We start from the raw sequence: 26160 nt of genomic DNA, 5'->3' as shown, positions 1-26160 counted from the left end.
TAGCCACAACTGCCCTGGGCAGACTGACAGAAGCAAGGCTGCCATACAATCGGTGCCACTGGGCCCTCTGACCACCATCAGCAGGCAAGGCAGGTGAAGTGTCTTGCCAAAGGACACAACAACTAAGATGGGGGTTCAAACCAGCAATCCACCAGTTACAGTGGGACTCCTACCACCTGGACCACAGTCGCCCCACTAACCGTAAAAAGGTTCAAAGGGGTAGAAATACTGTGCGTATACTTGAATTCAAAGATAGTGGTACACAACACCTAACTTATTTCTTGAAGGATCTTTGATTGTGCAGTCAGATGTCACGTTCAGAGGTGCATTGACATTCCTGTCAGACAGGAAGTGTGAGCCTCAGCAGAGTTTCAGCAGCCGCTTTACTGAGAAGCCAGCCAGCCGCCCTCAAGGCATCTCATTTTTAATCTGCCAACATCCCCAAAGGCTTAACGGAAGTAATTACAGGTTACACCCAAAGGTCAGGAGTACGAATGAACTAAACTACACTTCTAGTTTTCATTATCACATACAAAGCTCTGCTGTGATTTTTCAATAGATCTATTTTTCATGACTTGATTTTACCTTAAATAACTGCTTTTTTTTTTTTCTCAACAAAGCAATCTTTTTTCAGTTTATGGACAGTTGTAAGGCTCGCTCAGCGGTTCCAGATGAAACATCATCATTCAAAAATGTTATTATTGTTTCTGGTTTAAAGAGGCTGCACTCCAACAGCTCTTTTTGTGCCAGAAATGTGTTTTGAAATGACTTACCTGCTTGAACAACAATTGTAAGTCCAATATAATGCTCTGCTTCATAAGGTTTCTAGGTTTTCTGGGTCTAACACATTATGCATTTTGCCCTTTGAATTTTTCTTTTCCATTAATCACTCAATATTTATTTTGTTATCAACTTTCTAGTGTTACAGTACTTGTTGATGAAGCTTTAATGACTGCTTACTTTTTTGTTGCTACTTTTATTTTCAGGAAAGTTCTGCAAATTTAATGCATGTATGACTAAGGTTATAATAAACCTTTTAAGGTGGCAAATTGAGGATGATCTTTTCTGGAATAAAACATGTATTTTATTAGATTATTTAATGTTTTATGGGGATTTGATTGTCACTTAAGCACATGGGCTAAATAATCTGTAAAATATGATCAGAGTGAAGATATGTGTGTGGAAAGTGAGAATGATTCAATCCCTGTTGGTTCTAGTTTATCAGCTAGTTTCTAAGAGATAAAATAGTAAATCTGAATAATACATAAAAGCAGGCTAGTAGCAAAGTTAAAAGGTATTCTGTAAACACTCTCTGTTTATCTAACTATGCTGAACCAGTTATGGTCATACATATATATGGTATGAACAACAGTAAGTTGCACCTTACAGACACAGTCAGCACATCTGATCTATCTTCTTGAACTTGCTATTGGAGAACGTTGGAATTCACATCTGACCTTCCTCAGATATGTTCCCAATCAAATGCTTGCCTGTTTACATTCTAGTAACTCTTAACTCAAGCCCATTGAGGGAGGGGAAAAAAGGGAGAATTTAAATTTGATCTAAGGTAGAAGACGATACCGGTGCAGTATGGGTCACCTCTACTCTTTCCTAGAATGACTTGGCAGATGTATAGCAAAGTGAAGTGCACAACAGCTGCTCATTCTAAATCAAGCAGCCCATTCTTCCAATTTTCTCCCCTGCCTTTGAGTTCCTGTGGTGTGCAATGTCAGATGTGCTGGAATCATCATATATTATACGGATAAGAGTTACCTCACACTATCTCTTGTGTCAGTCTGTATTCTTCTAAATACTTTTGGTCAAAGTATTGTTTTTACCTTATCCCTTTTGCAAAGTTTTATGTGCATAGCTACCTCTTGGGTATATGAATAAACAAAAAGGGAAATTCTGGTTTCAAAAATCACCTCAACACCTGCTGAAAATGAGCATAAGAAGACAAATGGGGTTTGGTGCAAAAGATGAGCAGTGACACAATTCTCTACCAAGTTTTTATGCTATTTAAATTCACTTTACAGATGATTTTTTTTCTACACATGAAAAAAGCCTTAAAGGATGCTAAAAGTTTCAACACAAATGATATGGGAAATAAATACCAATCTTATTAGAGGATAGAGTACAGATGCATCTCAATAAATCAGAATGTTATTGATAATTTAATTTATTTCAGTAGTTTAATTCAAAAACTGAAAACTCATATAGTATATGGATTCATGACACAGAAACTCATATCATATATGGATTTGTGGCACTGAGTGATGTAGTTTAGATATTTTTCCATTTTCTTTCAATTGTGATGATTGTGGCTTTCAGCAAATGAAAAACGAAAATTCTGTTTCTCTAAAAGGTATAACATTATATTAAACAGAATCCAAACAACTCATAAAAAAGAAAGGATTTTTACCACACAAATGTAATGTCATGGTATACACATTCATGGAGAAAACTACTGACCCAACAGCTGTCCAGGAGTCAGGCATTGACACTCTCTATATGGAACATAAACCAAAGAAAAGCATTGCTAAGACGCTGGCTGTTTAAAGAGTACTGTATCCAAGAATATTAATGGGAAGTTGAGAGGAAGAGAAAAAATGGGGACTATGGCTGGGCTCAATGCTTCAGGAGGCACCATACCCATATGTATCTAGGACACTTTCTACTGTATTTATTTACTAGGAACAAGGCATATCAGAGTCAGCTTTATTGCCAGGTTTGTACAGACAAACATGGAATTTGACTCCAGTACACATTGCTCTCAGTAAAGATTTTTTTTCAAATATATATACAACAATGGAAATGGAAAATATCTTTTTAAATGCACATATATACACAATTGACTTTACAATGAAATATAAAGTGAGATCAGTCCAAGTATGCATGGTGTTGTTCTGGACTGTCAAGAGTTCATCAGAGAAACACCCTGGGTGAGGAAACTGTCTCTGTCGGTTGGTTTTAGCAGACAGTGCTCTGTAGTGCTGAGGTAAAAGCCTAAACAGTTTGTGTGTGGGGTCTGCAAAGATTTTAGCTGCCCTTTTCCTGCTGTCCCTAGACCTGTATTGATGAACGTATCATTGTAAATATGCCAGTTAGACAAACGTTTGACAAAAGGTACTTTCCCACTGTAGTCTGCACCATCAAACACTGCATGACAAAACCAGACAGTTCACAACACAAATGAGAGAAAATAAATGAGAGAAAGTCTTTACAAATAGAACCTATTATTGACATGAATATATCATGTGCTAAAACTGTCACATTTCTTGTGCTAAGCCTATCCAGAACCAGAAAAGCACCATACTTAGGCTGAGGAGAAAAAAAAACCGAGTAGAACTGTTGCTCAGTGTGCAAAAGTCCTTTGTTCGTATGAAAGTAAATCTTACATTTGATTTGTAAGTGAAGATCTCAGAGTCTGGAGGAAAAATGAGGAGGCACAGAATTCAGATGCAGGAGGTCCAGTAACCTGGACTTCCTTAACACCTCAGCAGTGACAAAGGTGTGCCTCCGTGCCACACCGCACGGATGCAAATCCAACTGTAACCAAGTATTAAGTGTATATGCTGTACATTGCACACTTTTCAGTGGGCAGAGATTTCTGTATGAGAAATACTTTTTTATTAGTGTTATGTAGAGTAATATTCAGATTTTCTGACCACCTGATTTTTAAGGTTTTTTTTTTAGATGTAAGCCATGACCAGCAAAACTGACAGAAATAAGCTCATGCAGTGAATCACTCAGTGTGTGAAATATCTGTATGATACAGAAACTTCACGTTTTAAACTGAACTGACTTAAATAATATGTATTGAGATACAATGTGTTTATTTTATTAAACTAATATTCCACTTTTGTAGAGAATCTAGTAGTTAATTGTCTCAAGTAAAAAACTGGCTTCAAACAAGCCTTGACAGGAAATCTTCTCCTCTGGGAGCACACGGTTCTCCTGCACCGTCAGATGGATGATAGTGTGAGTTAGGCCTGTTGAAGACTTACGTATGACATCGGCTCTACCAGGTAACATTAACACACACACACACACATAGGGAAACTGGCCCTGGGCGTTGGTTTCTCACACATCATTTAGGAATAGGTTTTTCTTACACAAAACCACAGTTAAATACCTGAACATAAATTTAGTTTAAATGTGAGAATATTTAAGACAAATTGCCTACTGTATGTATTAAAAAAAAAACTAAACAAAACCATGCACTAAAGGTTTGATGAAGAATTCTGGATTGTTGACTTTATTATCTTCGCCATATTAGCTCTATCTCAATTGTTAAACTATAACCAGTGCTAAAAGATGGCAAATACAAGTTTTCCCTCAGACACTGTTTTAAAATCAGTAAGTTTGCATCAGTTTAACTCAGTCTTACTCCTGCCATTTAGTGAATTTGTCCTTTGAAGGCATGCCTTCAGAAGAGCTTCTAATATCCCTGTTTCCTCCAATCCTGTGAGCTGGATATCAGCATGCAGACAACGCCCTTCAGGTTTGCAGTGCATGCTGTGCAAAGCTTCTAAATTATGCTGGAATATGCAGGAGGGACAGTTCATAACAGAACCTGTCACTTCCTGTTTGTCTATGATCCATCACTGCAGTCTGCTTAATATCTTCCATATTCTGATTGAGGACCAAGGGTTGTGGGGATCAGTAAGACAAGATTAGTTATTTTCACTTTCTTTGCTTTTTCTCAGACAAAGGTTACTGCAGTCTAGAGCTGCAATCAGTAGGAGTTTATATCTGTTTCTCTATCAACTTGAGAGATTTACCTTCTGGAAAAAAGGGGCCATGAGGAAAAATGTGTGTATCAGCAAAGTAACAACAAGCATGGCACTCACACCAGAGGGCAACAATTGACATGAATTAATCAGATTGATTGGGGCAACAGCTTCTCTGCTTAAAGCTCTGTCTCTCCCTCCTGTGGATCCATACATTCCCATGCAGTCTTAACCGCACACCTCTGACATTCTTCACAAATTACATTAGATTAAGGAGCTGACAGTGGCCTTTAATCTTGTTCCATGTGTAGTGTCACAGATGTTCCTTTAAGGATTTTGTCCAATCATTTGGTCATATTTATCAGGTTTTTTTCTTTACTAGTTATGTTCAGAAGTTCACCGAGCTCACCACTGAGTGGCACTGCAGCTCAAGCTGAGAAATATGGAGCTAGGGGACCCAAGTAAACCTTCAGGAGTGTGCACTAACTAAGATAGCATCAACTGCTCATTTTAGTGCCAGCCCCTAAAAGTTACCCCAGATAGCTAAATCTGCTGAGCTGTCCCCTCCCTCTGCCCCTCTCTCTGCTGCAATATGACTTTTCCACTCGACTCCTAAAGAAAGTTTCCCCTTCCTCCTTTCCTCGTTTCATCTCCCTCTAATTTGCTCTCATATATCGTCCTTTTTTTCTTACAGGCACCAACTCCGATCCAGCTGCATTCAGTCTAATCCGTCTAATTCATTTAATCTAATTTTCTGGTTATGGTCACACTGCTGATCTCCACAGCTGGTTCTCTGCAGTCTCTTTCTCTGCACTCTTTTTTTCTCACCCCAAATCCCCTGGAGCATACTCTTTCTCACTTCTTCTTCCACTTTGCTCACCATGAGCAATTGATTGACAGTATTTCAATCATTCACAGTTATCCAAAAATCTGTAGCTGGTGATGATGCAATTTAATCTAACTGTATATACTCTGTTTGAGTGACTTGAACCTTGAGTGCCATCTTTCCACTTGTATTCATCAACTTGATAATGTGTTAGGTTTGTCATGTAAATAAGCTCTGCGATTGCCTTCCAGGGCATACAGTGACTTGCAAAAGTAGCCATACCCATTGCACTTCACAGTTTGTTATGCCATAACCTTGGGTGTTATGTAGTTTAACAGATCTCCGTGTGAAAGACCAAGTAGGAGGAAAATGATCAAATGACTTTCAGGTGTTGATAAAATCTGGTAAGTGGGGCATTTGTGTCTGGCCTGTTATTCTGAAAGTAGAAAGAATCCACCTGTGTGTAATTTAATCACAGTATAAACACAGCTGTTTTGTGAAGGCCTCATACTGTTCACTCCATCATCCATAAATGGAAAGACTATGAAACAACTTCAAACCTACCAAGGCGTTGCTTTCTACCTGAACTAACAGATCGGATAAAAAGAGCATCAATCAGAGAATCAGCCAACAGGATAACTATTAGTCATACACTCCTCAAATTTGGCCTTCCTGAAAGAGTGGGAGGAAGAAAGTCATAAGAGGTTTGAGTTGCAGTTTGCCAACAGCCATTTATGGAACAAGATGGCCTACATAGAAAACACTAAACGTAACACTATACTGTATCACACCAAACACATCATCCCCACAGTGAAACATGGGAGTGACTGCCGTGGGGATGCTTTTCTTATGCAGGGACATCATAGCAGAGCTTATGGGAGGCTGGAGGGAGCTTAATGTAGAAACATCTTAGAAGATTTGAGACAGAGGTAATGGTCACCACACAGCAGGATGACCATCACAAAGACACAGCCACAGTGGAATGGTTTAAATTAAAGCATGCTCATGGTCTAGTCAAAGTCCAGACCTAAATCCAATTAAGAATCTGTGGAAATACTTGAAAATTGATGTTCACAAATGCCCTCCATCCAATCCAACTGATTTACATTTTATTTTGTATTTTGCAAAGAGAAACGTGCAAAAGATTATTTTGGTATGCAAAGCTGGTAGAGACCCCAAAATAGTTCTTGAAAGTATAGACCCTTCAGGGCTGGATAAAAATCACACATCTTTCTGTTGGTCTATTATGTAAAATTATCAAAATTATTTGATGTTTGTGGTTGTAAAGTGACAGAACAGGAACATGTTTGAGGGTGTGAGTACTTTTGCAAGGGACTGAAGAAAGAACCTTTGCTTTCTAGTACACAACTTTTTCACATTTAGCATTCATTAAAACCTGCCAGCATTCAGTCCATGTATGTCTGAGGGATTATGAAGGTCTATCAGCAGATAGACAGACATTCTCGGTGAAAATCAATGGAGGTCGGGTATTTAGGTTGAATATTATTTGTCCTCGCACTTACTTTTTAATCACATTCACAGATAAGCTCAGTGTTATTTGTATCGTGTGGTCCATTTCAGTCTATGCTCTCAACATTAAAATGCCACTTCTTTCATTGTGCTCCTCCACAGCCCTTTTCTGCTTTGCTTCCTTCCTCTTAGTCTGCTGGATGCGGCAACACTCAGCTGTAATTGTCAGTAATAATGGAAGTGTTTCAGAAACTTGAGAAATTTATCTTTGCATCTTTTGACTGTCCTCTATTAACCTGTTATCATGTAAAAGTACAAAAGAGAGAAAGAGGGGGGGAAAAATCCACTTTGCGTAGGTGGAGAGGAATCGTGTCAGTCTCAGTGAGAGGATTAGGGCCAGGAAAACCAGACACTCGCAGGATCTGAAAGTGGGCTGAACACAACACACCCTTGTGTCACTTCTCAACGTGTGGGTGTGTTTGCCCTGCCTGACAGCAGAAGTAAAAAAACAGAAAAAGCCAACAACATTCTTATATGTGTCTCTGTTTTTCTGTTTTTTTCATCTCCCATCTGCCCTCTGTTTTGATTATTCCTCACTATCTCACTCCTCCTTCAGCTGTTCCTGTCTGTCCTTTCCCCTTGCCACCTGTGGCCCAATTGTGGGTTTATAGGCCAACTGTCTGCCGATTATAGGTCTGTTTTGTTGAATTTTGTCCCAAAGGGTGTCAGGAGACTAGGATACCTGCTACACTAAGCGGTCACTTTATTGGGTACACCTTCCTAGTACTTTGTTGAAACCAGGTTTGCCTTCAAAAGTTCTTCAGGTTTTTATAGCACAGATTCAACAAGTTTATCCAGAGATTTTGGTATAAAGTTACTTGATAGCATCACATAGTTGATCCTGTGCCAATTAGCCTCAGTTCCCTGTTCCCCAGCAGACTGGAAAGCCACCGGTTATCTTTTGTTGCTGTAGCCCACCTGCTTAAGATCACACTTGTTCTAGGTTCAAAGATAGTATTCCACTTACCTGGTTGCAACAAGTGGTTATTCGAGCTACTGTAGCCTTTCTGTCACATCAAACCAGTCTTCACATTCTCCTTGGACCTTTGAGATCAACAAAGCATTTTCTTTCACACAACTTCCCCACTCAGTATTTTCCCTTCTTTGAACCATTCCTGTAAAGCTGAGTGGTAGTTTGGATGCCAGAATTCACTGACTTGCTGCAATGCGATTTGCTGATTAGCTGTTTGTATAACAAGCAGTTGAACAGTTATACCTAATAAAGTGGCCTGCTTTCTTTGATATGGACCACAGAATTTTGTTGTGCTGATTAATAAATCAAAGGCATCCCGGGTAATTGGGAATAACTGGACGTCAGAGGAATTTTTACACATAAATAGTTTAGCCCCTGAACTGCAACATGTGAATGTGTTCTGTCAGTGGCCTTCAACATATAATGGCAGACACATCTAAGAACAGAGGGATGGTTGACACATTACAAAACCCCTTTATTAGCTTTTTAAAAAAACATTTCACAGCTTCTGCACTATCCTAATCTCCCTTTTGTTCTTTGTTCAAGCTTCTTTTCCCCAGTGAAAAAATGAATGGGTTTGGAATGACTGCAATGCAGCTAAAGCAACAACAATGGTCTGAATTTGTTTTTCTCAGATCAGAATAAAAGGCATGGTCATCCAGGCCCGGTACAGGTTGTAAGATCTCCTTTGGTTTCGGGGTCTGAATTGAAGTGTGTCGGCTGCCCATTCGTCAGATCTTCAAAGAAGAGAAGAAAAAGACACACACCACTCTCATCTCATCATGGCTACAGTACTACAGAGATGCACAGATTACTCAAAAGATAAAAAAAATTTACTGTGAATTGGAGGATAAGGAATGAGAAATGAAAAATGAAAAAGGGAGATAAGCATTAAAGCAAGCCATTGTTAACTCACATCCATGAAGCAAAATATGCATGGCTTCTATGCAAGGCAGAGCATATTTTCCATAGATATCACACCAAACTGCTAACATTAGACACTTCAGTGATATTTTCAGATCTCTGTGTTGAACCAGCCTCTAAACAGTCTGTGTAAGAAATCCAGGCAGGTGTTTTCCATCCTGCATTGTCCTTTTGTTTGTTGTTTCTCTCACACCTCAGTCAGGCCCCACACCAACACAGCAGGTGAAGCACTGCTACTCCTCTCCCACCTCACACCAACGAGTGTAAATATAACCCTGACTTTGGGAGTTTAGTGTTAATTTATATGCCATATGGAGCATCCTGTGTCACATCACAGAAACTGCAGACGGTAAGAAGCCTGAAAACAGAATTATTTTAATGTGTATTAAAGGTAGTTGAAAGACTATATATTAATTATGTTATTCAATAGACTTGTTACTCTTTAGATTAATTGCTTTATTTTACAAGACTTAAAGTAGTTTTTCCAGAAATCTGAGGGAATGACATCAATTAATTGTCTGTCTGGGCCAAACAGACATACTCTAATGACATTGTTTACCAAAAACTATTTATTTATCATGACATTTTCTGAGCCAGAAAGGGATGCTCTTAATTATCCACACCATCTGTGTTCTGACACATCACCCATGACCTTTACCGAAAGGTGTGGAATAAGGAGGGCCCTTGGACTGGAGCCAGTTTTGGTGAATTTGAGATGGGCCTTTCTCTGAACATTTCCAAAAAGCAGTATAAAATGGGTTTCAGTTTGGAAAGAAATAAATTAATCTTTTTTTTTTTGATTTTATGAAAAAAGTTGCAAATCAAAAATTATTTATTTATTCCCAGTAATAATAACATCTCAGCACTCAAACCCTTCTTATTATTGCTGACATCCTTTTTACATTTTTCCAATCGCGTTTCGACAATTTATCTTTGGTGATGAGCTCCAAGCCTTTAATAACATATTAGATAATAACCAAAATAGCCAAATAATTGCAGTAACTAAGCCAGGCCTGTATGAGGTGTTGAAAACAATCACTGAAATACACACAAAACAAAGAAGGAGTCACGTAGCATCTGTTTAAAGATTGCTGTTATTGTCTTACTTGCTTTGGGCCTCGGGTAAGGCTAGAGGTGGGGTTGTGACATCATTGTTTTGACATAGTTGCACATTGGTTTCCCAAAAGGAAATCAAATTAATTGAAACACCTTAGCTAACTACTTTCATTGAGAAAACTCATTAAACACTATGTATATTTTAAAGGCTTGCACCAGTGGCTAAAACAGGCATCCTCTGTAGGGTGACAGCACTCAGCCTTGGGGATAGGGTGATGAGCTTTGTCATCAGAGGAAAGATTGGAGTAGAGCTGCTATTCCTCTACACCGAAAAGAGTGAGCTGAAGTAGTTTTGGCATCCACAGGACTGTGGGCTGACGCAGAGTACGTTGAAGTAAGTAAGTGGGCAAATTTTATTTATAAACCTTTTTTACAAGTCAAAACTACAAAGTGCTTTACAGTAAAAACAGATATAAAGCACAGACGATAGAAATTAAAGGTAAATCAGCATATATACATCATACGGCCTAAAGCTAGTTAAAAGCAACTCTGGAAAAAAAAGTCTTTAACTGTGTCCTAAAAGAGTCAATAGAATAAAAACAACAAAAAATGGAGGCAACAACCTCCACGATCTGGGATCCAAAGCTTTAAAGGATTTATTCCTTCTGGTCTTAAAATGTGTTTGTGAAACAAATAACAGCCTTTGACTAGAATATGTCACACTGCAAAAAGAGGTGCTAGAAGGTCAGTGATACAGGCTGGGGCTGGACCACTGTTGGACCACTTGTTTGCTGAATATTGGACCATTTGCACGTTGCTGGACGCTACCAGGCCTTCTGGCGTTTTCGGCCATTTTGTAACCCAGGACAGTCCATTACTAAAAATCGCAGCAGCCACTGCGGCTGATAGGATGGGGGCGTCGCAGCTCTGAGGCCACAGTCCACTATATAACATGTTGGAGACCGGACCAACATCTGAAGCATCTCTCTGGAGAAGAAAAGCTCAAGTGGATTTTCATTTATTCTCCCCATTGGCCAACGAGAAACTGAGCGAATTAAACTTACAGGACTAAGAAGGCTTGTAAGTTTTCAGCTTTACCAATCGAAGACGTTAGTTTAACACGTAACCAAAGAACCACGGAGTTTCAAGGAGACGCAATTGTCCCTCCTTGTTTTGTACCAGTCGACTAGTGACGGTCCGTCATATTTTTCACCTTTCTGCCATGGAGGCCACAAAGGACGAAAATGGACTGCTTCACTGAGTTATCCGCGGACGCGTGGAAACTCTTCACCCCCCTTTTCTCTCTCACTCACTGCCCCAGAAGGAAGACTTCAACAAGTAAAATCCACCTTTTTATTTTCATTTCTTTATTAGGAATAGCTTGGGCAGGGTAGAGGAGGTTTTAGTACGATGTAGAATCGCCACTTGTAGTCTAATGTGTTCTGAATTGTATGTGCATGCCATCTCATTGAAACTTGATTACTGTTGATTTCTGAGGCCGCTGATTCTCGCAAGTTGTGCTTTTACTGTGTGAACACCTGAGAGCAGGTGCGCTGTGAAACTGGACTGCTACAATAACCTTATGGTGAAAATCAACCATTTTCTTTGTCTTCAACTGCATGTTTTATGAGTTGCCGCCAAACGTTTTATAACCCTTTGTGTTCTTGAATATCCCCAGCAGCGGGGGATGTTTTATGGCTTACTGTAATTAAGCTACACTTTCTGGCGGGCCACTTCCCAAAACTCCGTTCAACACCATATTCCTTTGTCATTTTATCACCTTTGCCATAACTGCTGGTTTGATTCCATACACACCCACCGCTGTTTTGTTTTATTTTGTCTAGTGAGACATTTTTTTTTCCCTTCTGTGTAGAACTTTGCAGGTTTGATTAGGTGAAGATTATTGAATCGGAATAGCGAGGTGGATCAAGTTGTTGATTTAATAAATATTCACATAGATAAAAAGAAGTCGTATGTGTTTATTTTGTGCAAGAGTGATTTGTCAGTCAAAATAAGGTTAAAGTTCCCCACGTTTCGGGAGAAATGGTTGATTAAACAGTGACATCTCTGGTAATAGTTATCAATTATTACTGAGTATTTAACGGTTGTAATTATCAAAGGCGTTGAGACACAATTACAACACCAGAAGACATCTCTGGTTTCGATTCATAAATGAGGATTTTTGGTTAAGAAATAAAAAAAAATAATTATGATTTTTAATTATAATTATTGATAAATATTAATGAATCAATAATCATAATCCCAACACCACACTTGGCTCCAAAAAAAAAAAGACTAACATTTTTAAATCAATTCTAAAATACTGGGAGCCAATGTAAAGAGATTAAAACTGGAGAAATGTGGTGTCTCTTTCGTGTTGGTTAAAGCCTTGCAGCAGCCTTGTGTCCTGACTGGAAACCATCAAAATCCTTATCATCTAAACACATAAAAAGACTGATACAATAATCAAAATGAGATTAAATAAAAGCATGAATAATTATCTCTAATTTAGCTATTGACACCAGAGTTGACAAGTTGTTGTTGAGAAACTTAGAAATATTTCTCAACAGAAATATTTCTTAGCTAAAAAAAAAAAAAACTGTTTCTGAATAATGCACAAGAATGGTACTCCAATGACATGGCCGAGTCCAAAAATGTCAGGTTCCATAACACAACATTAACATAACGTGTCTATGAAATAAAATTGACAGATTTGTTGGGACACCATTTTCAATATTTGTATAAGGCTTAATAACATTTTAACCTTTTATTTTAGTAGCATATTCTCATGCAAAGAATTTGAGAAAAAAACTAGCTTTTAGTTTGACTGTATTTATTTAGAGGTAAGGAAAGTCCCATCCAAAATAATTTTTGACAATATAACTAGTCAGACAACTATTGGAACATTAAATGTAAATGAAGAATTTTTAAGTGTATCTTTTTTAAGGGGGATCAGGTTTTCTGGAAACTTTTGATATTTCATTCAGTACTCTTTACCTTATCTATAAATGATGTGACAGAGAGGCCCATTTCTCTTCGCCACTGGCCACTAACTCTAATCTTTACACCATCCACAGTGGTGGATGATATGTAATGCTGTGGGCTTGATGGATGGATGGCCTTTTCTTAGACTCTGTCTTTCATGTTTTTGGTGTCTCAAATGATCTTTTTAGTCTTAACTTTCCTCTTAGTTTAACACCCAAACAAAGATGCCCTTTAGATTAGTTGATAGATTATTTTGTTATTTGCTCTGAGAACAGCTTGCAAGAATGTATAGTGGAAAGTTTGGATTTAATAACTTATTTTGAAAGAAGTTATAATGTTATTGAAAACCACTTGGAAAAAAGAATTACTGTTAGCTTTTGGATTGCTACTCCTCTAGTCACATTTGTTTGCAATTAGCTACTTTCAAATCATCAATCATCAAAAAAGGATTTTCTAACTAATTTTGTCATGTCCTTCCACTATATTAACTTTTGAAGGTTACAAGAGGACAAACTGTTTTTATTGTAATTTTTTTATTATGAGGGCTAATGAAGACAGACTTGATTTATTCTTTATATAAACCAAGTCACTGCTACCTAGATTTTTATTGTGATCCCCTGATGAGGCATTTAAGGACTAAGCAAATACGTTTTAAATTGAGTTTGATGAGATGCAGGCATAACTAAACTTGCATAATGTTATAAAGTCTTATCTACCAGTAACAGGTCTATGCCTTTATAATTTTGTTTCACAGAATCTGACTGTGTCCCTCCATGTTCACTGCTGTCAGTGCCCTTGCTGTGACAGACAATTAGTGGCAGTAGAAATGGCTTTTCATGCAAACCCATTCTCCCTGAATTCCCTTGTCACAGCTCATTGCGATAAGGCAACGACTGCAGAGGCACCGCAAGTAGGATAGCAGAGCATTTACATCGTGCATTCATATTTCAGGAGCCACTTGGGCTGAGATTCATTTTGAGAAGAGCACACACACTGAGGGACGCATACATAAATACTAACCAGTAGACCTAGAAAACAACTGCTGCTGCATGACAGTTAAATGACATTTTTACTTTACAGTCTGTGTGCTTTTTGATTTTGTTTTTAGCTGAACCAAATCTTTTATTTTAATAATAGTCTTTAACTTCCTAAAAAATTCCAATAATATCAAATTTATTTACCTCACAGAAACAATTAAGAGAAAATTACATTTCAAAAGTTGTAAACATGGTTGTTTTTATTGTTTTTGAAGTAAACTGTTTTAAAATGGCATTGATATAGTAATGTCAAAGGATAAAAATGTACTATTTGCAGCAAAATCATCTATTTTTCTCTCTTAGGTTTCATTAAACTGAGTGTCTGATGAACTAATATTGAGGTTGGTCAAAGCTTCTGTCATAAGAAGATGTACTGTAACTAAAAAAACTATTAGAGTAAGCAGGTATGACTCAAATTTTTAAATCTACAAGCAGTTTACACCAATTTTTTTGGAAGCATGTCTCATGCATTTTACTTACACTATAAATAAAAAGTAACCTTGTTTCAATGATTATTTAATATCATAAATAGTTAACATAATAAATTGTTTAAAAACTGCTTCATTTCAATTTCACAAAACTATTAGATAAAACTGAAAAATTTAAATCTGGGGTGCAAGCTTCCATCAGAGTTTATCATGCCGTGTAAATCATGTAAAAATAATAAACATAATATAAGTATGTGTGTCACTTATGATGCCTTTTGTACATTGCATGTGTATTAGGGTGAAGGTGCTATTATAACAGGACAGAGTAGGATACTTTTTCTGTGATGTCTGGGATTTTGCTTTTTGTTTCTTGATGTCATGGATAATGATCACATGACCATCTGGGGATGAAAGTCCAATGCTCTGTTCACAATTTATGATTGCTCCAGGTGGTCAGATAATAAATACCTGAATTAATCAAAAGATTGGCTAGACAGCCCTAATGTTGCAGATGCTTCAAGCATTCGACATGCTGAAGTGAGGGAATTCCCATCAGGTCAGGCAGAGTGCCTGCAGCGTCTCATTAGAGTTTACGTTACATCATCGTCTCATTTTTGCAACATTTGAGAAGCATACATTATGTTGCAGTGGTGTATATGTGTGGCATACATGTGGTGTCTATTGTGATGCTCATCCTGGGGTATTTATATAGATATTCATACAAATCAATGCCAGTCTTGCTTTGGTGCTGATCAAATGTATGTATTTTTATATGTCAGATGCGTAGAAAGCTGTGGCTGTATTAAATTATTTTGTGTCTCTCTTCTCCCACTAATCTTAATCTTCTGGTGAATGTCTCTCTAAGTAGATCAGAAGTTTTTAAATCTAGATTACTGCAAGTACAAAGCTTATTGTCAGAACTTCAGTTTCAGTATGATAAAAAAATATTTTGTAGCATTAGTACCAAAGTTAAAGATGGAATACATAACAGACATTGGTACTGTTGTACACAATTTGCATTAATACTACTTAAATTGAATGACATGATAATATTACCTAATCTCATTCTACAATATGCTTGAGTTTACATATAGACAGATAGGCAGGTCTCCATCCATCAATCCAACCATTGTCTTCTAGTTATCTGAGATTGAGTTCTGGGGTAACTCTCCACTCTCCAGCTCATTCTAGGCAAGAATGAATATACAGCTCCTTCAGCAAATCTTGGGTCTCCCCCATGGAGTCCTCTCAGTGGGACATGATGGGAAAACCTCCAAAAGAAGGCTTCCAGAATTCATATTGCTCAAATGCTCCATCAACCTCGAATGACCCCTTTCAATGCAGAAGAGCAGCAGCTCCATTTCAAGGTCCCATAAGGATGACACTGCACCACTTAATATCTATAAAACCTGTACAGACTCCACAAGAGAAGAGCAAATGATGTATTTTACTTGAGGTGTAAAGAAAAAAGTTTTTCTGGCCAAGATGGAATTTACTTGAAACTACGATACAGGGCTCTCCCACTGCAGCATACACAGACAGACGGACGGACGGACGGACAGACAGACTTTTTGTGTTCAGAGGTGACTACACAAGATGTGACCTCTTTGTGGGGTTTACGTTTGACTTGTCTGAACTTTAAACATGTTTTCCAGCATCAAAGGTGATGTGGCATGTACAAGTCTGGAAACAATACATAAAAGAAGGTGTGTATATCAAAACATCATAAAAACACAATGCATTCAGTAAAAGATAACTTCTGCTGAGGTAGCTGGGGTTGTGCAAATAACAGTGGTCATAGACTGAAAGCAGCACTTTGTTCCTTGACCCTTTGTATCTCTGTGTCAGCAGCATTGGAAAGAGTGCACTCAGCATCACATGACCAGATGCACAGTTTGCTATGGGGGCAAAACATGTGGGATTTAGGAGGTGTTTGGACTCTTTAAGTAGAGATCCAGAGATTCAAAGGGGGTTAGCAAGCCTTTGAGACCTGTCGTATTTTTTTGCATCTCTTAAAGCAATTCCTGTGTTTTATATGCATAATTTTAGTTCACTGGGACATTTTGTAAGTAAAAAACACAGAAATAGCACAGATCTTTAATGTTTGCTTAATATTTAAAAACAGTTCATTTGAATAACCTTAATTTTGCAACACACCAACTTAAACCTTCTTTTAAACCGAAGCATGCACACTCCCTAATTCAGTTCTTTCCAGACAGTAATGTTTAAATCAATATCTACAAGGGTGGATTGGTATGAGAGATTTCCAATTGATCTAATTTGTTTTTCATCTGTTGCTAATTATTTTCAAAGCTAGACCATGTGAATGTTTTTCTTTAGGTTTTAAAAAGATTCATTAGGTACATTTCATCTCTTGTGTCATGCAGAATCCATAAGACTTAGATAATAGATTCTCAGACTTAATAGCAACAATTCATAATTCATACATTTACATGTATTGTAGTTGAGCACAGAGTAAATGCAGTTCAACATGAAATACTCTTCATATTAATGTCAGCTTCAATAGATCATAGTATAGTAGATTTTTCAACACTGTGCTACCAATGTACAATGATAAATGCACTGCACTGAGTTACAAGTGGACTTTATGTTTTTATCTCCGTACCTTGAACTGAATCCACTCAAGACTGTGGAAATGGTGGTGGACTTTCGGAGAACACCACCCCCATACACCCCCCTCACCATCCTCAACAACACTGTATTGGCCGTGGACCACTTCAGGTTCCTAGGAACCACCATCTCTGAGGACCTAAGATGGTCTTCACACATAGACACTGTTCGAAGGAAGGCCCAGCAGAGACTGTACTTCCTGAAGTTCAACCATCCACAGGAGCTGCTGGTCATCTTCAACACTGCCATCATTCAGTCTGTCCTGTCTTCATCCATCTCAGTGTGGTTTGGCTAATCCACAAAACACGACAGGTCCAGACTGCAACGAATAATGAGGAATGCAGAGAGAATAATCTGGGCTGACCTTCCCTCCATCCAGGACTTGTACAGGTCAAGGGTCAGGAAAAGAGCTGCTAAAATCTCTGCAGACCCCACACACCCTGCACATAAACTTCAGAGCTTTACCTTCAGGCCGCCGCTACAGAGCACTGTTCACTAAAACCAGCCGCCACAGAGACAGTTTCTTCCCCCAGGCTGTTTCTCTGTTGAACATTCAATAGAGTACAAAACAACAGCATACAGATGTTGCAAATGCACCATTTTACTATATATGTGTATGTTGTACATTGTAAATATGTATATTCTGTAATACAGAAACAAAACCAAAGAGCAAAGTGTACCAGAGTCAAATTCCTTGTTTGTATGTACGAACTTGGCAATAAAGTTGATTCTGATTCTGATTCTGATTCTGATTCTGATTCTGATTCCCCAATGAACCTGTCATCTCTTGTTGAGGGTGGCTTCAGCCAAACATGTCGGATCTGACAGGGACATTAAAAGCCCACATTTCTTCTTCTAGTCCAGCACTGCTCCTAAAAATGAAATGAGATTAATATCCAAACCCATAGGTAGGCTCATTCTCCATTTTAACTGTCATTTGAAGATTTGCCTGAGGTCCTAAACTTAGCACAAAAACTAAGGAAATTTGTGTTTTGTAGATTTCTTTTTTGTAACAGACCTTGGCACTTAACCATATACTGTTGGAAAGCCTGTTTATTTCCCTTTAATTGTTGCCAAATTTGTAAAGAAAATGCATTTGTGGGCTGAGGTGCTATAGTTGAATGTTGGTTGTGCACATTAAAAACTTGCCATTGCCATTACTGCCAATACCAAACAGCTTTTATATATTATTTATATGTAATGCTTACACTAACAGTGCTTGGAAAAACACTATTTGTTTTTAAAGAAAGCCTAAAGTGTTGCTTCCAGCCATTAATAACTCTTCTCTCTTTTCCCCTTCATTGCTTTCCTGATAAAGTGCCCTGTTCTCCTATATCTCTATTACACACAGCCCTCCACTGCTCCGCCCTTTCACCATTCCTCCATCCCTCCCCCTCACCTCAACTCCCTGGAGTAGAGCAATACTGCTGATGCATCACCACCTAAGATAATTTGTTTAAATGAAAGATTAGGAGAGTAACTTGAATTTGTGTCCAATAGTAGTGGCTGTTACCAATCTAATAAAGCAAATATCCCCACCCCCTTTGCATCTTCCTCTCAACCCTTTTCCTCCTCCACATTCCCTGCTTCAGCTTCCCCCGTATCTGCAGCAGTAAGCTCCTGGTTTAAAGAGGAAAAAGAAAGGAGGGGGATGAGAGGAGCTTGTCTGCTGCGTCTGTAACATGATTGCAGGTAGGGACCGCCAAGGCCTCAGCATAATTTAATTGCGAGGCTTGGAAGCTGCTAGGTTTGGCGAGGCACTCATTGACTCATTGATCGGCACAGAGGGGCCTCAGAAATATGCCTTGCAGTTGTGGCCAATCAATCAAACAATTAAGCCCAGCCTCTTTCGCTGGGCATGCTCCATTTAAACAGAACCTTACCGCTCCTGGTCCTGTTCATCCCAAATTAATTGCTGCTCTCCCCACAATGAACCACTCTCCTCCCTTGTGCACCCTGGCCCTCTTTTTAACTTGGGAAAAGGTAACTGTGAGTTGGCACTTTGCCACCTCTGTAAAGCCTCTGTGTCAGCTCTGACAATACATAATCCTTGCTCTGCAGTCCATATGGGGATTTTTGTGGCTGTGCTTTCCTGTAAAATCCTGTCATGTTTCACCAGATTTTAGAAGCACAAGCAAATGTTATGTCAGCTCTTGTCTAACTTGAAAACTGACACAGTTAGGAGAAATGTATAGGATTCGTTCAACAAGAAGAGGTGAGGGTCATCAGGGTGGCCTTTCTTGCAGCAAGACCCTCCTCCCTGTGTCTCCTTTACCCTCATTCTTCTCTTTTCCTCCCTCCACACTTAGGAAAGTAAAAACCTGCAACACCAGAGGGCAAATTGTTCTTCGATCATGTCTGTGTGACTGGAATCCACAGCGGCCATCCTATGGCCATATGGCATTATCAGTTTTGTTGACTATGGCAGAGCCTGTCACCTTAAGACCACACCTTCCTGGCATGCCACCCCAGCAAGCATCTGTCAAAGGGTCTAGTGTGGGTTTAATATCGCTGTCTCATTTACATTCTGCCTTTTTGCTTCCAATCTCCCTCCTTCTTCGCTTTCCTTATCCCACTCTACCCCCTCATATCTCCCCACCTTCTGTTTCACTATCAACATTTAGGTGAGTAACATTTAGAAGGGTTTTAGAGAGATTGAAACCTCGTGGTTGTCTGCTGAAATCCTTGCCCTTATACCGCGGCCCCTTTCCTTGGCAGAGATAGCGTGTGATAAATCAAACACATCTTGTCTTCAGGAATGTGTCCTTAATCTTTCCAAATTGGCCACCTGGCCTGATTTGTAACCTTGAGGAAAAGTTGGGGATCTGTACACAGTGATAGGAGGAGCAGCAGCATGTCACACACAAGAATGCACACACAAGAAAAAGCTACATGTTCCTGTACAATCGGTTCTTGCAGATACACACATACACTGCTGAGGCGAATATACATTGCATTGAGAGCATGGGTGCAAAAAATTGTGCTACTAGTGATTTTGTTGAAAGAAAATTTGAACATAGGATTTTATATACATATATTTATATATAATAAATGTTCTCAAATTAAATGTTGGATTTTTATGTGTTTTTTCATGCTTTTTCAGTGTGGGATTGTGCTGCTGCACAAAAACAAGAATCTGCTTTAAGACATATTTACCAGAAGTACCAATAAACTTTTCAGGCACTATTTATGTTAATTTTGAGCAGAACTGTTGTCATAGCTACGTACGGAGAATTGTTGTGGCATATTGATCACTGATCTCATGCCAAGTCATTTTTAAAAGGGTGATGTGTCTTTTATGTGTACCTGTTGTAGATTATGTTGTTTCTGTAAAATATAAGTCTTATAATTTCGTTTTAAACCTAATAATGGGCATGAGTACTTTTATTGGCTATCCAAAAGCAATCACAGCTTCAGGTAAGATTTTTAATATTTAATGACAGAGTTTACTATGCATAAAAACAAAAATCTTCCTTTTCTAAGTTTAATTTAGGTCCTACACATCTTATTTCCATTTGTCTCTATCCTGTCACAAATTTATAATATGTATTAAGTCAGGTATTTAGTGAATGGCAAGTAAAGATCGATGTAAACAGTTTTTCAGAGAAGATAAACAAAATGCATATAATACTAGGGCTACATATAGTCTCACAAAAGGTATTTCTGTTCATATGCTGAGCTGCAATGACAAAAAACTATCTCTTGCCCTGTATTTATTACACATCCAATCACCAGCTAGCTAAAAAGAGGATCGGGTTAATTACTTCTGATAAGGTTCCTCAACCGGTTCCTCGGGCCTTGAGATGTGTCACACCAGGATGGGGGTGGGGTTAATTTAATTGGATAATTTGTCTTCTTTTCTTGTAAGACTCTATTTTAGTGGCATTTCATATTCAACTATTTAATGAACAAAAGGCAAATATGTCTGGTGCACCTGTGGAATTCATTGAAGTTATTTCATGTTTGTATTATGCTAAATATTTTAATTAGTCCCATAATGTATAAAGGTATTTCAATCTGAAAAAACACAAAAAAAGGGATGGAAATTCGGTAAATTTGCTGGCACACAGCTGATTGATCAGCTGATTCACCAGTAACCACAGCCTGAAGAATAATACGAAGTCCAGTTTAGCTTGCCGTTGTTGGGGCCTTTGATACGCAGGTTGCAAAAGTTTTAAAACATGATAAAAACATTTCAATCTGAAAAGACTCACAAAGAAAGGGATGGCAATTAGAAGAGTTTTAATGATGAGAAATTACATGGTTATTTCTTTGGTGCTCGGACTTGGGAGGAAGACATGAATGCTGAGAATGACATGAACTAAGATGATCATTTATAAGGCTTAGATTTAAAGATGTATTCCCCCTGATCCGACACTGGTGTTGGATTGGCGGCCAGGAAGCGAGGAAGCCAGGAGTAGATGTGAAGGAAGATGGTGGGGTGGAGGAGGGATGAGCTCAGCTGACAAGCGAGGATGAACAGAGCTGAAGGTCCTTTAAAAGCAAGACGTCGGAAGGTGATTGGATGGAGAATCAGACGGACAGGATGCTGATCGGAAGGCCGGGAGACGCCCAGAAGAGTCATTGGAAGGTGGAGGCGAAGGTGAGTCTTTCATTCGGAATTTATCAATCAACAAAATCCAAAAAAACCTGGTGAAATGTAATAATTTTATTTTAGCTTTCAAAGTACCCTGCATGCATATTTTATTGTATTATTTATGTTAGTAATCTTCATGTGGTTTTTTTTTTTCTTCAGATTTTTAGGTCATAGAGCTACATTAAACAACATTAAACAACTACAGTGCTGCAAAAAGTGCTGCAAAAAGCCTTCTTGTCACACCTAAATAGAAAAAAGTAATTACCTCCTAAACCTATTACCTGGTTGTGCCACCTTTGGCAACAACAAATGCCATTAGGCTTTTGTGATAACAGGCACTTTTACATCACTGTGGAGACGTTTTTGTCCACTTTGCAAAATTGTTTAAAATCAGCCACACTGGAAAATATACAAGCAAGACTGACCCGTTTAAGATCATGCCATAGCATCTCAATGGGATTTAATGCCAGACTTTGACTAGCCATTCAGAGGTGGACCTGGTGGAGAGCTATGAACCATTGTACGGCTTAATAACCCAAGTGCATTAGAGCGGAACATCACAAGCCAATAGCTGGACATACTACTCCAAGATTTTCTTGTAAGGAACAGAATTGATGGTTCCATCAGCTATGTCAATGCGATGTTGTGTGTATTTTGGTCCTTTACATCACAAGAGGCATCAGCTTATCAAAAAAGAGCTTATCAGCTGGTGTTAAACGTTATGGGTTTCAGCAACATCTGATAGATTTTTATATATTCTAAAACATCTGAGTTACATTAGGTTGCAAGGGGATTATCCTCAAGTCTTAGTGCCAGAGCTAAACTTTGACGACCTCTGAAGCAACAATAGATATTGCCATGGACAGAGAAGCAGACTCAAACAGCGCCTTGGTTTGTCTTATAGCTTTAACTGCTAATATGTTTACATTCATGTTTTACTTTTTCCATCTTATTGGTTTCGATGCATATTTATCACTTATAAAATGCTACATCAAGTAGTCTTTCTGCTTCGGCTATACATTTAGCTTGTACAGAACATCAACAGGTAAATATAAATTATATATATGCTGGACTGATGCACGAAGGAAATATTTGTCACATTTGCCCACACATGGAAACTCTAAAAGACAAACTTTACTGTGCCAATAACATGGTTAAATTTTTAACTTTAAACTTTTTGGCATTGACCTGTTCTCTAATCTGAGCTGCTGTTAACCTGCGATTTCTGAGGCTGGTGACTCGGATGAACTTATCGTCCGCAGCAGAGGTGACTCTTGGTCTTCCTTTCCTGGGGCGGTCCTCATGTGAGCCAGTTTCTTTGTAGCGCTTGATGGTTTTTGCGACTGCACTTGGGGACACTTTCAAAGTTTTCCCAATTGTTCGGACTGACTGACCTTCATTTCTTAAAGTAATGATGGCCACTCGTTTTTCTTTACTTAGCTGCTTTTTTCTTGCCATAATACAAATTCTAACAGTTTATTCAGTAGGACTATCAGCTGTGTACTGTATCCACCTCCTGCACAACAACAACTGATGGTCCCAACCCCATTTATAAGGCATGAAATCCTGCTTATTAACCCTGACAGGGCACACCTGTGAAATGAAAACCATTTCAGGTGACTACCTCTTGAAGCTCATCAACAGAATGTCAAGAGTGTGCAGAGCAGTAATCAAAGCAAAAAGTGGCTACTTTGAAGAACCTAGAATATAAGACATATTTTCAGTTGTGTATGTAAAAGGCACCTGGTTTTCCATGTAGTCCACTACCTTCCGGTTAAGGAGCACAAATCGATCTTGGCTGGAAATCTTCAATAAATAACCCATAATGATGATCATACACAGATAAATACATGTTCTTGTTGCTTAAATACTCCCAAGTTCACAACCTTCATATTATCAATTCATTATTTAATTCCATGTGCAGAACTTGAATGTAGTTTATCTGTGGCTGGGGGACTCTGTGGTGTGTGAGAGGATGCTCATTTAATGACCTGAGGACCGCAGAAAGGAAAAAAAAATCCATAAAACTGTGGTTTCTAATTTTCACGCTGTGATTGGTTAGGTTGGACTGCAAGCCCGTACTCGTGCAGCCATCTGGGAGAAGACAGGGAGCATTCACAAAATCTGAGTTACACCACAGCATGCAGAGAGAACATGTACAATTAATGTTCTGTGGAAAAATGTGAAATGTGGGAGGGATCATTTAAAGTGAATGAGCACAAACTGAAAGTACTGGATCAGCTAAGTCTTCCCTGAGGCTAAAAACCACAGCACTTTCAGGAGGAGATGGTAAAATTAAGACTGCTAGATTATATGATTGAGTGCTTTTTCTTTTTGGTGGATTTAGCATTAAGATTAATTTTACACATTTGCTTTTTCCTGTTGGGTAGGGCAAAGATTTCCAAATGTATCAGGACATTAATGTAAAGAAGTTGAATTTTAATTCACATTTTCTATTCATATATATATATATTTTTTTGCTGTTGCATTTGCTGCACCTTCATGAATGACCCACCCCAGATCTTTCTGCAAAGCAAGCCTCAATGTATTTCCTGCTGAGGATCAATAACAGAATAGTTTTCGTTTTTGTTTTTACCCCTCATTGAAACAGACATATTTGCATTTAATTCCTGCATAAATCTTGGAGTATCTCTGCACTTCAGGGAAAATCTGTAACTGTCTGCCCTCACAGCTGCATAAATACCCTGCACAGGGATATCACAGCCAGTATTTGAATTTCTGATCAGGAGTCTGTTTGGCTCTATGTCAGCAACTAGATGACCTTCAGTCATGTATATTTGAAACATGCATAGATTCTTGCGAGGGGGAGGAGTAAAATGGGGTTGGGCAATGAGATTGGTGGTGTCCCAGTTCCATTTAGTTGCTGAATTTCTCCTAACCTGCCTCTGACAGACAATTGGGAAGAAGTAGAGGATGGAAGAAAACAAAGTAGGTATGAATGAAATAAAATATTTAAGTAATTCAAAAACTGAAAATAAAACATGGGCACAGATTACTTAACTGTGGACTTAAAAAGAATGAGGTGGACATTTCAGGTATTACACAGTCTAAATAGGATAAACACTGATGTTGGCATGCTGCAGGATTACTACAAAGTGCATTTTTGTGGTACAAGACAGATCTGATAAGTTATCCATGTGGTGGCTTCAATATGTTATCCTGATGGATACAGGCCATGCATCTCTGGAACAGAACTTGAAACTTCTGATGTTTAGCCTTATTGTAAATAATGTTGGACAAACACTGAACACTGCAAGTGTAAATGTTAAAACAAATGCCTGTGCCTAAAAATATCCTTAACTGATAAAAAGAGAAAATAAATCATTTTACAGTGCTGTTTTCAAATGTTTAGTGTACTTTACATTTTATTGTGAAGAACATACAAACTACAGTTGTGATCAACCCTCCTCTTCTCAAGCAAATCCAGAGCAAGATATTGTTTTTCTAAGAAGGGATGACATAAAGTTTTGCATTGTTGAAGGACAAGCGGATGTGCTCAGACTAACAGAACACAGAGTTTCAGAATATTCTTCCATTTACTGTTATGCATGTTGGAGCATCTGCCTCTTTGTCTTACTCCTGTCACACTATGCATATCTTTTGGGGTCTCAATGGCACAGGAAGCCGTGCTGCCTATGCAGATTCCTGAGCATCTGACATTGTAGCACGTGTAAAGTGATCTTCAGCATTATTTGAAGACATCGAAAAATTCTACTGCATGAACATTGCAACTCTGAGACTCTATATGTAGTGCATATATCCCCCAATGCAATGGAATTTATGCTAGTGCTCAACTCAAATGTTGCAGCAGTGACCTGATAATAACATTATCTAATCTCACATTGTGCTATGCAGATGCTCTATCTGCACTAATGAAGAATCACAAACCTCAGCATACTAAGTGTTTGAGGTTGCTCCAGTGTATGGCAATCTAACCCAGCTAATAATTATTTAACTACTTGGTGGCACTCATAGACCATATAGACAGCATGATCCTTTCATCAGCAGATGATGCCTAGGCTATTGCAAAGTATTAAAGTAGTAAAAAAAAAAACAGACAGTTTCAGGTGATGTCAGATTTAACATACGCCCTTCATTTCATTACACACACAAAGGAAAACAGGTATATCGGAAGCAACACACATTCTTCATAGACATGACAGGACATCACAGGGCAGGTGGACAGTCAAGTTCAAATAATAAAGAAAATACAGACTACCAATTTTATTTACCAATTTATTTTATTTTACCAATTTATTGGAATAAACACAGGTCAACTGTACACTTTTCACATTTCATGTTTGTAGATATCAGAACATGCAATGCAAGATAAGAAACTGTACGAAAACAGCTTTACAATAAAAAATCCACAAACACACATTTGATATCCCTGAATAGAAGAATGATAAGAAGATATTG

The sequence above is a fragment of the Girardinichthys multiradiatus genome, chromosome 19 (assembly GCF_021462225.1).
Source record: "Girardinichthys multiradiatus isolate DD_20200921_A chromosome 19, DD_fGirMul_XY1, whole genome shotgun sequence".
In the NCBI taxonomy this organism is placed as follows: domain Eukaryota; kingdom Metazoa; phylum Chordata; class Actinopteri; order Cyprinodontiformes; family Goodeidae; genus Girardinichthys; species Girardinichthys multiradiatus.
Note: the sequence above shows the minus strand (reverse complement) of the source record.